A 9,886-nucleotide genomic window follows, 5' to 3' on the forward strand; every position below is an offset into this window, starting at 1 on the left:
TTATCCTTAGGCTTTTTCCTTTGCCGCCTTCCCTCTTTGGGAGGCAAGTACTTGAGCTTTCTTGGATTGAAGTGAAGTGAATGGAAACCGGCCGGCCGGCTACTCTGGTAGCCATTCGGCGGTGGGAGAAAAACCGACTTTTGTTATATTAGTCCATTAGTCCCTAGCCGTTTTTTTTCGTGTGGGCGCCCGTTCCTGCCTTTAACTCTTGCCAGTCGGACAGCCGGTTCTTCGAACTGCGACTTTTGGCAAGAGAAAGCTTGGGAGCCGGCACACTACTTATCTGACTGCGGGTAGGACTTCTAATATAACTCCAGTCGGCCAGTCCCCGAGCCGACTAATCGAACCCGGTGCCGGACGGAACAAGTAAATGAAATGACAAGGTCATAAGCATGATACTTTTCATTCATAGATAAGGGATGGCAGTCCCCAAGCCCTTCTCGGGGAGCCTATTGTCATGTACTTAATACAAAAGTTAGCGTGGTACATACTGCATTTCAACTGTAAAATCTTCGAAGGAGGTTGGCGTTCCATGGTTGTTCCGACTCCTTGCCGGAGCCATCTCTCTTGCGTGCCTTCGGCTTCTGTGCGTTGATCAGGTAGTAGGAGTCGTTGCCTAGAGCTCTGCTGATGACGAAGGGGCCTTCCCAAGGGGCTGAGAGCTTGTGCTAGCCAGCTTTTCGCTGGATCAGCCGGAGCACAAGATCGCCCTCTTGGAAAGATCTTGGCCTGACCTTCCGGCTGTGGTAGCGGCGCAAACCCTGCTGGTAGATGGCAGACCGGCTGAGGGCTAATAGCCGGCTTTCTTCCAGCAGGTCGACGCTGTCTTCTCGTGCTTCCTTGGCCTCCGCTTCCATGTACATGGTTACTCGAGGCGAGTCGAACTCGATGTCAGTTGGGATGACCGCCTCGGCACCATATACAAGGAAGAAAGGGGTGAAGCCGGTTGACTTGTTTGGTGTAGTGCGCAGACTCCAGAGGACAGCCGGCAGCTCATCGAGCCAACAGCCGGCTGAGCGCTCCAGAGGTACGACCAGTCGAGGCTTGATGCCGGAGAGGATGAGGCCGTTGGCTCGCTCGACCTGGCCGTTTGACTGCGGGTGGGCGACGGATGCTAAGTCCAGTCGGATACCTTGGGCTGCGCAGAAACGTGCCAAGGCTCCGTTGGCAAAATTCGTGCCATTGTCGGTGATGATGTTGTGTGGCACGCCGTACCGAGTTGTTATGTCTGCGATGAACGTCACAGCAGTCGGCCCATTCAGCTTCTTGATCGGCTTTGCCTCAATCCACTTGGTGAATTTGTCCACGGCGACGAGCAAATGCATCATGCCGCCGCGCGCCGTCTTGAATGGGCCCACCATGTCCAGTCCCCAAACGGCGAAGGGCCAAGTGAGGGGAATGGTCTTGAGTGCCGAAGCCGGCACGTGTTGCTTGGAGCTAAAGAGTTGGCATCCCTTGCAATGTTTGACTAATTCTTTGGCGTCGTCCAAAGCAGTCGACCAGAAGAAACCATGGCGGAAGGCTTTGGCGACAAGTGATCTTGAGGCCGCATGGTGGCCGCATTCTCCTTGGTGAATGTCTCTGAGGATTGCAATGCCCTTCTCTTGCTCGACGCACCCTTGGAGGATTCCAGTGACACTGCGCTTGACTAGTTCTCTGTTGACGATTGTGTATGCTCCGGCTCGACGTTGGACTTGTCTTGCTTCTGTTTCGTCAGCCGGCAGGTCTTGGTTTACTAGGAAGTTGAGGATGGACTGAGCCCATGACGGAGCCGCGACTTCTCCTACTGCCAATGTGGCTACTATTACCAGGGTGGGCGGGCTGGGTGGTGAAATGCTGGAGTCGGCCGCCGGCTGTTGTGCTGGTGCAGTCCCCGGGCCGGCTAACGCAGTCCCCGAGCCGGGTGTGGCAGTCCCCGAGCCGGTTGCCGAAGTCCCCGGGCCGGCTGCGGGAGTCTCGGGGTCGCCTGCTTGGTTCTTCGAGCCGGACCCGGCCGCATCGGGGTTAGGCGGCACGAAGATGGAGTCGGACTCTGGAGACGTCTTGATAGATGGCTTGAGGAGGCGTTGTAGAGCGACGCCGGTTGGTATTGCTTGCCGAGTAGAGCCTATTCGAGCCAGGGCATCGGCTGGCTCGTTGTCAGCTCGCGGTACATGGAGGAACTCGCATCGTTCAAAGTATCCGCTGAGTAGCTGGACCAGGAAGCGGTAGCTCGCCATATTTGCGTCCTTGGCGTCCCAGTCGCCGGATGATTGCTGGACCACCAGGCCCGAGTCGCCATAACATAGGATCCAGCGAATGCCAAGTTCTTTGGCAAGCCGGAGCCCGTGTATGAGCGCCTCGTACTCGGCCACGTTATTGGAGGCGGCAAAGTGGATCTGTAGCGTGTATCTGAGCTTGTCGCCTTTGGGAGAGGTAAGGACGACGCCGGCTCCCAAGCCGGTGCGCATCTTGGACCCGTCGAAGTGCATGCGCCAATGGGTGGAGTCGGGAGCCGGCGGCAGGTACTGGGTCTCGGCCTAGTCGACGAGGAAGTCGGCCAGTGTTTGGGACTTGATGGCGGTGCGGGGCTGGTAGAAGATCGTGTAAGGGGCCAGCTCGATGGCCCATTTCGCCACCCGGCCGGATGCGTCCTGGCTGCCTATGATCTTGGCCAGCAGGGCGGTGCATACGACCGTGACGGGATGCTCTTGAAAGTAGGGCTTCAGCTTCTTGGCGGTGAAGTACACGCCGTAACACATCTTCTGGTAGTGCGGGTAGTTTTGCTTTGAGGCGGACAGCACCTCGCTCAAATAATACACCGGCCTCTGAACCGGCTGGGCTCGGCCTTCTTCTGGGCGTTGGACTACGATGACGGTGCTGACCACCCGGCTGGTTGCGGCAATGTAGAGGAGCATGGGCTCTTTCTCAGTCGGCGCCGCCAGAACGGGCGGCGTGGCCAGCATCTTCTTCAGCTCGTAAAAAGCTTGGTCGGCCTGGTCGTTCCACTCGAAGTGAGTGCTCTTCTTCATGAGGCGGTAGAGGGGGAGAGCTTTCTCTCCGAGCCGGCTGATGAAGCGGTTCAAGGAGGCCAAGCACCCGGTGAATTTCTGAATGTCTCAAAGCTTGGTGGGGATCGCCATTCTCTCGATGGCCTTGATCTTCACCGGGTTGCATTCGATGCCGCGTTCGGAGACCAGGAAGCCTAGGAGCTGGCCGGCTGGCACTCCGAACACGCATTTCTCGGGGTTGAGCTTGATTTGAAATTGGCGCAGGTTCTCAAACGTTTCCTTGAGGTCTCCCAGCAAGGTGCCGCGCTTCTCCGTCTTCACCACGATGTCGTCCACGTAAACGTGAGCGTTTCTGCCGAGCTGCTTGAGGAGGCACCTCTGCATTCAACGCTGAAAAGTGGCACCGGCATTTCTCAAGCCAAATGTCATAGTCATGTAATAGAAGGCTCCAAATGGCGTGATGAAGGCGGTCTTCAGGCGGTCGTCCGGATCCAGCTTTATCTGGTGATATCCGGAGTAAGCATCCAAAAAACTCAACAGCTCGCATCCGGCTGTGGAGTCTATCACTTGGTCTATCCTTGGCAGGGCAAAGGGATCTTTGGGGCAGGCCTTGTTGAGGCTTGTGTAGTCTATGCACATGCGCCACTTGTTGTTCTTCTTTAGCACGAGGACCGGGTTGGCGAGCCACTCTGGGAAGAAAACTTCCATAATGAAGCCGGCTGCCAAAAGCCGGGCTATCTCCTCCCCTACAATCCTGCGTTTCTCCTCCGACAGTCGGCGAAGGGGTTGTTTGACTGGCTTTGCGTCTTCTCGAACGTGTAGTTTGTGCTCGGCGAATTTCCTCAGAACACCCGGCATGTCCTTGGGGGACCATGCAAAGATGTCCCGATTCTCACGGAGGAAATCGGCGAGCTCGCCTTCCTATTTGCTGTTCAGACTTGCCCCGATGACGGCAAACCTCTCTGGATGCTCGGGGTCAAGAGGTATCTTCTTCGTCTCCTTGGCCGGCTGGAAGGATCCTTGAGCATCGTGCTCCTTGGGGTCGGGGGACACGGCCGACTGCTTGCCGGCCATGGCCACGACTCGGTCCAACATCTTCTTTTCCTCGGCAACCACAAGGGACTCGGCCAGCCGGCTGCCGGCTGCCGCACACTCAGAGGACTTCTTGTAATCGCCGGCTACGGTGATGACGCCTTTGGTGCTTGGTATCTTCATCTTGAGGTATGCATAGTGGGGAACTGCCATGAATTTGGCCAAGGCAGGTCGGCCAAGCAATGCATGGTAAGGGCTCTCCAGGTCCACCACTTCAAACCAGATCGCTTCCCGGCGGAAATGCTCCTTGTCCCCAAAAAGTACATCGATCTTGATCTTGCCAATGGGGGCGCAGGATAAGCCAGGTACGATGCCATGAAACACTGTCCGAGTAGGCATGAGCTGCTTCGTCTTGACGTTTAGCTTCTCCAGGGTGTCACGGTATAGGATGTTGATGCTGCTCCCGCCGTCTATCAATACACGGGAGAAGCGGGCGGCGCGTCTGTCCGTTGCAAGGGTGGCTTCCAGGACCAAAGCATAAGAGCCGGGAGACGACATCACCTCTGGATGGTCGGCCCGGCTCCAGCTGATGGGCTTTTCTGACCAATGCATGTGTCCGGCGGGGTTGGCAACGACCACGCTGACTTCCTGGTGCTCTCGGCGTTTGCTGTGCCGGTCTTCGGGCTGGCTTGTAAAGACGATGTAGGTTGCTTGCTCGTCGGGGAATTCGTCGTGCACGGCTCCGACTTCGGGCCGAGCGGCCGGAGGCGGCGGGGCCGGAGGCGGCGGGCCGGCAGGCGGAGGCGGCACGAGCCCCTCGCCTTTAGAGATTCGGGTGAGCCAATGGCACTTCCGGGTTGTGTGGTTGGACGGCTTCGTGCCGCTGTGGAACTTGCACGGGGCGTCGAGAGTTTGCTCGTAGGAGAAGGCGGGCTGCCAAGCCGGCCTGCCGCCCTTGGGCTTCTTGGGTGCCGGTCGCTCTTCAGGCGGCGCGTCTTCGACTATGGCCACCTGCCGACTGACGGGAGGCGGCGCGGGGCCCTTGCGCTTGTGGTCGTTCGGGTGGGGGCGTCGGCCGGAATCCCCAGCCGGCGTCTTGGGCGCCGGGTTAAGCACCTTTCCGGATGCGTCTACCCGAAGCTCGGTCTTCATCGAGGAATCGGCGGTGGCGTACTTGTCCGCTATGTCCAGAAGCTCGTCGAGGGTAGCCGGCTCGTTGCAGAGGAGCTTGTGCTTGAGGAGGGTGCCTTCTCGGCATCCGGCTGTAAAGTACTCGATGGCTTGCACCTCGTGCACCCCCTCGAAAGAATTGCGGAGCTTTGCCCAACGCGTGAGGTAATCGCGAGTGGACTCGGCGGGGCCTTGTACGCACAAGGAGAGCTGTCTGGGCTTGGGAGCCCGCTTGTAGGTGCTGGTGAACTTGCGGATGAAAGCTTCGGTGAAATCTAGCCAGCTGTTGATGCTGAGAGGCTTGAGGCTGTTGAGCCAGGTTCGCGCCGTGCCTTGCAGCATGAGGGGCACGTACTTTACGGCAACGCGCCGGTTGCCGTTGGCTATGCTGACCGCCGTGGAGTAGTCGATCAACCAATCTTCCGGCTTCACGGAGCCGTTGTACTTGGGCGTGTCTCTTGGGAGCGAGAACCCTTTGGGGAAGGGCTTGTCGCGGATGCGGGGGGCGAAACAAGGCGGGCCGACATCGTCTTCTTCTTCCAACGCCAGGGATCGCGCCAGGCGGTCGATCCGATGGCGGGCATCGTTCTCGCCGACTCCTTCGCGGCGACCTAGTCGGCCGCTGAGAGTCGGGTGTGCCACTGGCGGTGGGGTGGGATATTTCTCTCCACGGGGTCGAGGCGGAGGCGGGTTGCCCCGCCATTCCATGGCTCGGGGATGGCCGTCCGCGTCTCGCTCGATGGAGATTCGGGTCCGGCTATGGCTGGCAGCCGACTCTTTCTCGCGCCGCGCGCGGGTGTCGCTCGTAGCCGGCGTCCGGGACATCGCACCGTGATCTCGGCGCGGGGGAGGGCTTCCCGCGCGGGCGTCTGCTTCGTGCCGCTGCGCGGCTGCATCGATCAGTTGCTGGATGCGCCGGGTCATGTGGGGGAGGTCTTCGGCCTCCAAGCCGCCCAACTCGTCTACGGCCGCATGGGCGGCACGCAAGTTCTCGAGCGGAGTGGCATAGACCGGGTGGTCAACTCCCAGCGTGTCGGCGAAGACGGCACCGCGTTGCTTGACAAGGCCGGCCAGGCTTGGCCCGCCCGGGGCCGGCGTGCCGAAGGCGGCGCGGTCAGCTTCGCGCTGATAGGCCTCAGTGAGGCGTCTCACGGAAGCCAGCCTCCGGCCCTCTGCGAGGAGGGCGAGGCGGCGTGCCTCCAGTGCTTCGTCGTCGGCATCAGCTGGGAGGGGGGTGGACAAGTCATGGGCCGCCGCGTGCGGGGCGTCGTGGGCGCCCTCGCCGGCCGGGCCACTGTGGAGGACAACCATCACTTCGGTGGTGACAACGTCGCAGCCACCGGCTCGGGGAAGCGGGTCGTCGTAGATCGCGACGTTGGTGGGGAAGGCATCGAACGAGGCCGTGTCGAAGTCGACAGGCATCAGGTTGGTGGAGCCAACCGACTCCAGGTCCACAGCGGGCTCGCTGGAGACATGGAGCTGGCCGAGAAGGTTGGCGAGGTGGTCGGTGCCCGCATCGGAGGCGAGCTCGTCGGAGATGAGGGTTTCGTCGAGGAGATCGGCGAGGCTGCTCGCCGCGCAGATGCTGGTGACGCCTTGCAGCGCATCGTGGCAAGCGCCGTCGGGCGTGCCGGGCTGGCTACGCTCGCGGGGGAGGAAGAGGGTTCCCGTCCAGAACAGGTCTCCGGACAACAGTGCACCTGGCCCCACGGTGGGCGTCAAATGTCGGGTGGTAGGTGCGACATATGCCAACGGGTGGCATATCATTGTGGGAGCCAGTAAGACATCGCCGGTGCCTGGAAACGGGATAAGGCGAAGGCATGCATGCCGGCGGATCTTACCCAGCTTCGGGGCTCTCCGTGGAGATAACACCCCTACTGCTGCTCTGCGGGGTCTCCGCATGATCACTAGATGAACGAGTAGCTACACAATGCTCCTTGAGGTGTTTGGTGTGAGGGGGGAAGAAGGGCACGGCTAGCTTGCTTCCTCTCCTTGTGTGGTGTCTAAGACTAGTAGGGGGTCGAACCCTTTGCATGGGTGCTCCGGGGGGTTTATATAGGCCCACCCCCCGGGGGTACAATGGTAATCCGACTGGGCGCGGGGCCCAGCCGTCTGTGACTGCGCTCGCCGGCTTCAGCGCCGGCTGCTGGGGCCCGCCGACTGGTGGGGCCCGCCGGCTGCCGGCCCCTTGGTCGACAGGCAGGCCCCACCGTCAAGGGCCTGGTCGGCGGCTGGTTACTGTGGCTTCATCTTGGTGACGTGGGCTTCGTCGTGGTAGGCGCGGCTACAGTGCCGCCGCCCGTCAGGCGATCGCTGTAGCCTCACCGCGTCTTGTCTCCTTAATGGGGCGTCTTCTTCAAGGGAGGCGGCAAGCCGGCTCTGTCATGGGACGACTGGTTGGAGGCGTGGCCACCTTCGGGCGTCTCCCTGCCCGAAGGGGCCCACCATCTGTGGGCCACGCTGGCGGCCCGTCGTGGGTGACACCAAGGTCAACATGGCAACAGTGCCGCGCCGGACGGGTCATGCCTACTCCGTACGGCGCACTGTGCCAGGCGTGCTCCGGGATTCGGGGGTGGCAGGCTTCACTGTAGCCACGCCCTGTCACACCACCGTTAGGTGGGTGCAAACTTTGAGGGTACGGTCTCGACCGCTTTATGGGAGCCGGCTTCTTGGAGTCGGCCTTCTCATGGCCGGCCTCCCGAAGTCGGCCCTCCCGTGGCGTTCTTTATGAGGGCCAAAGTCGGGCCACCTTCTGAAAGCCGGTCTGGATGGCTGCCAGCAAGGGGAAGGCGACTCCATGTCTTGGATTCTCGAGAGCCGGACGGGCTCGCAATTTTTTCAGAAGGGCCAGGGGAAGCCGGCTAGGCTACCCATGGCTATTTACTCCGACAATAGTTCATCACGAAGTTCTACTAACTTGCTGATGGTGACTAGAGAATTATGTCAATAACTATTTTATCTGGAAGATTAACTCCAACTTGATTCAAGCGATTGTAGTACCCAGACAATCTGAGCACATGCTCACTGCTTGAGCTATTCTCCTCCATCTTTTAGCTATAGAACTTGTTGGAGACTTCATATCTCTCAACTCGGGTATTTTACTTGAAATATTAACTTCAACTCCTGGAACATCTCATATGGTCCATGACGTTCAAAACGTCTTTGAAGTCCCGATTCTAAGCTGTTAAGCATGGTGCACTAACTATCAAGTAGTCATCATATTGAGCTATCCAAACGTTCATAACGTCTGTATCTGCTCCTGCAATAGGTCTGTCACCTAGCGGTGCATCAAGGACATAATTCTTCTGTGCAGCAATGAGGATAAACCTCAGATCACGGATCCAATCCCTATCATTGCTACTAACATCTTTCAACTTAGTTTTCTCTAGGAACATATCAAAAATAAAACAGGGGAGCTAAACGCGAGCTATTGATCTACAACATAGATATGCTAATACTACCAGGACTAAGTTCATGATAAATTTAAGTTCAATTAATCATATTACTTAAGAACTCCCACTTAGATAGACATCCCTCTAATCCTCTAAGTGATCACGTGATCCAAATCAACTAAACCATGTCCGATCATCACGTGAGATGGAGTAGTTTCAATGGTGAACATCACTATGTTGATCATATCTACTATATGATTCACGCTCGACCTTTCGGTCTCCGTGTTCCGAGGCCATATCTGTTATATGCTAGGCTCGTCAAGTTTAACCTGAGTATTCCGCGTGTGCAACTGTTTTGCACCCGTTGTATTTGAACGTAGAGCCTATCACACCCGATCATCACGTGGTGTCTCAGCACGAAGAACTTTCGCAACGGTGCATACTCAGGGAGAACACTTGTACCTTGATAATTAGTGAGAGATCATCTTATAAAGCTACCGTCGAACTAAGCAAAATAAGATGTATAAAAGATAAACATCATATGCAATCAAAATATGTGACATGATATGGCCATCAACATCTTGTGCCTTTGATCTCCATCTCCAAAGTATCGTCATGATCTCCATCGTCACCGGCATGACACCATGATCTCCATCATCTTGATCTATATCAACGTGTCATCACATGGTTGTCTCGCCAACAATTGCTCTTGCAACTATTGCTATCGCATAGCGATAAAGTAAAGTAATTATTTGGTGCTTGCATCTTATGCAATAGAGAGATAACCATAAGGCTTTTTCCTGTTGCCGATAACTTCGACAAAACATGATCATCTCATACAACAACTTATATCTCATCACGTCTTGACCATATCACATCACAACATGCCCTGCAAAAACAAGTTAGACGTCCTCTACTTTGGTGTTGCAAGTTTTACGTGGCTGCTACGGGCTGAGCAAGAACTGTTCTTACCTACGCATCAAAACCACAACGATAGTTTATCAAGTTGGTGTTGTTTTAACCTTCGCAAGGACCGGGCATAGCCACACTCGGTTCAGCTAAATTTGGAGAAACTGACACCCGCCAGCCACCTGTGTGCAAAGCACGTCGGTAGAACCAGTCTCGCGTAAGCGTACGCGTAATGTCGGTCCGGGCCGCTTCATCCAACAATACCGCCGAACCGAAGTGTGGCATGCTGGTAAGCAGTATGACTTATATCGCCCACAACTCACTTGTGTTCTACTCATGCATATTACATCAACGCATAAAACCTGGCTTGGATGCCACTATTGGGGAACGTAG

The sequence above is a fragment of the Triticum urartu genome, chromosome 1A (genome assembly GCF_056163025.1).
Source record: "Triticum urartu cultivar PI428250 chromosome 1A, HENAU_Tu73, whole genome shotgun sequence".
Classification (NCBI taxonomy): Eukaryota; Viridiplantae; Streptophyta; class Magnoliopsida; order Poales; family Poaceae; genus Triticum; species Triticum urartu.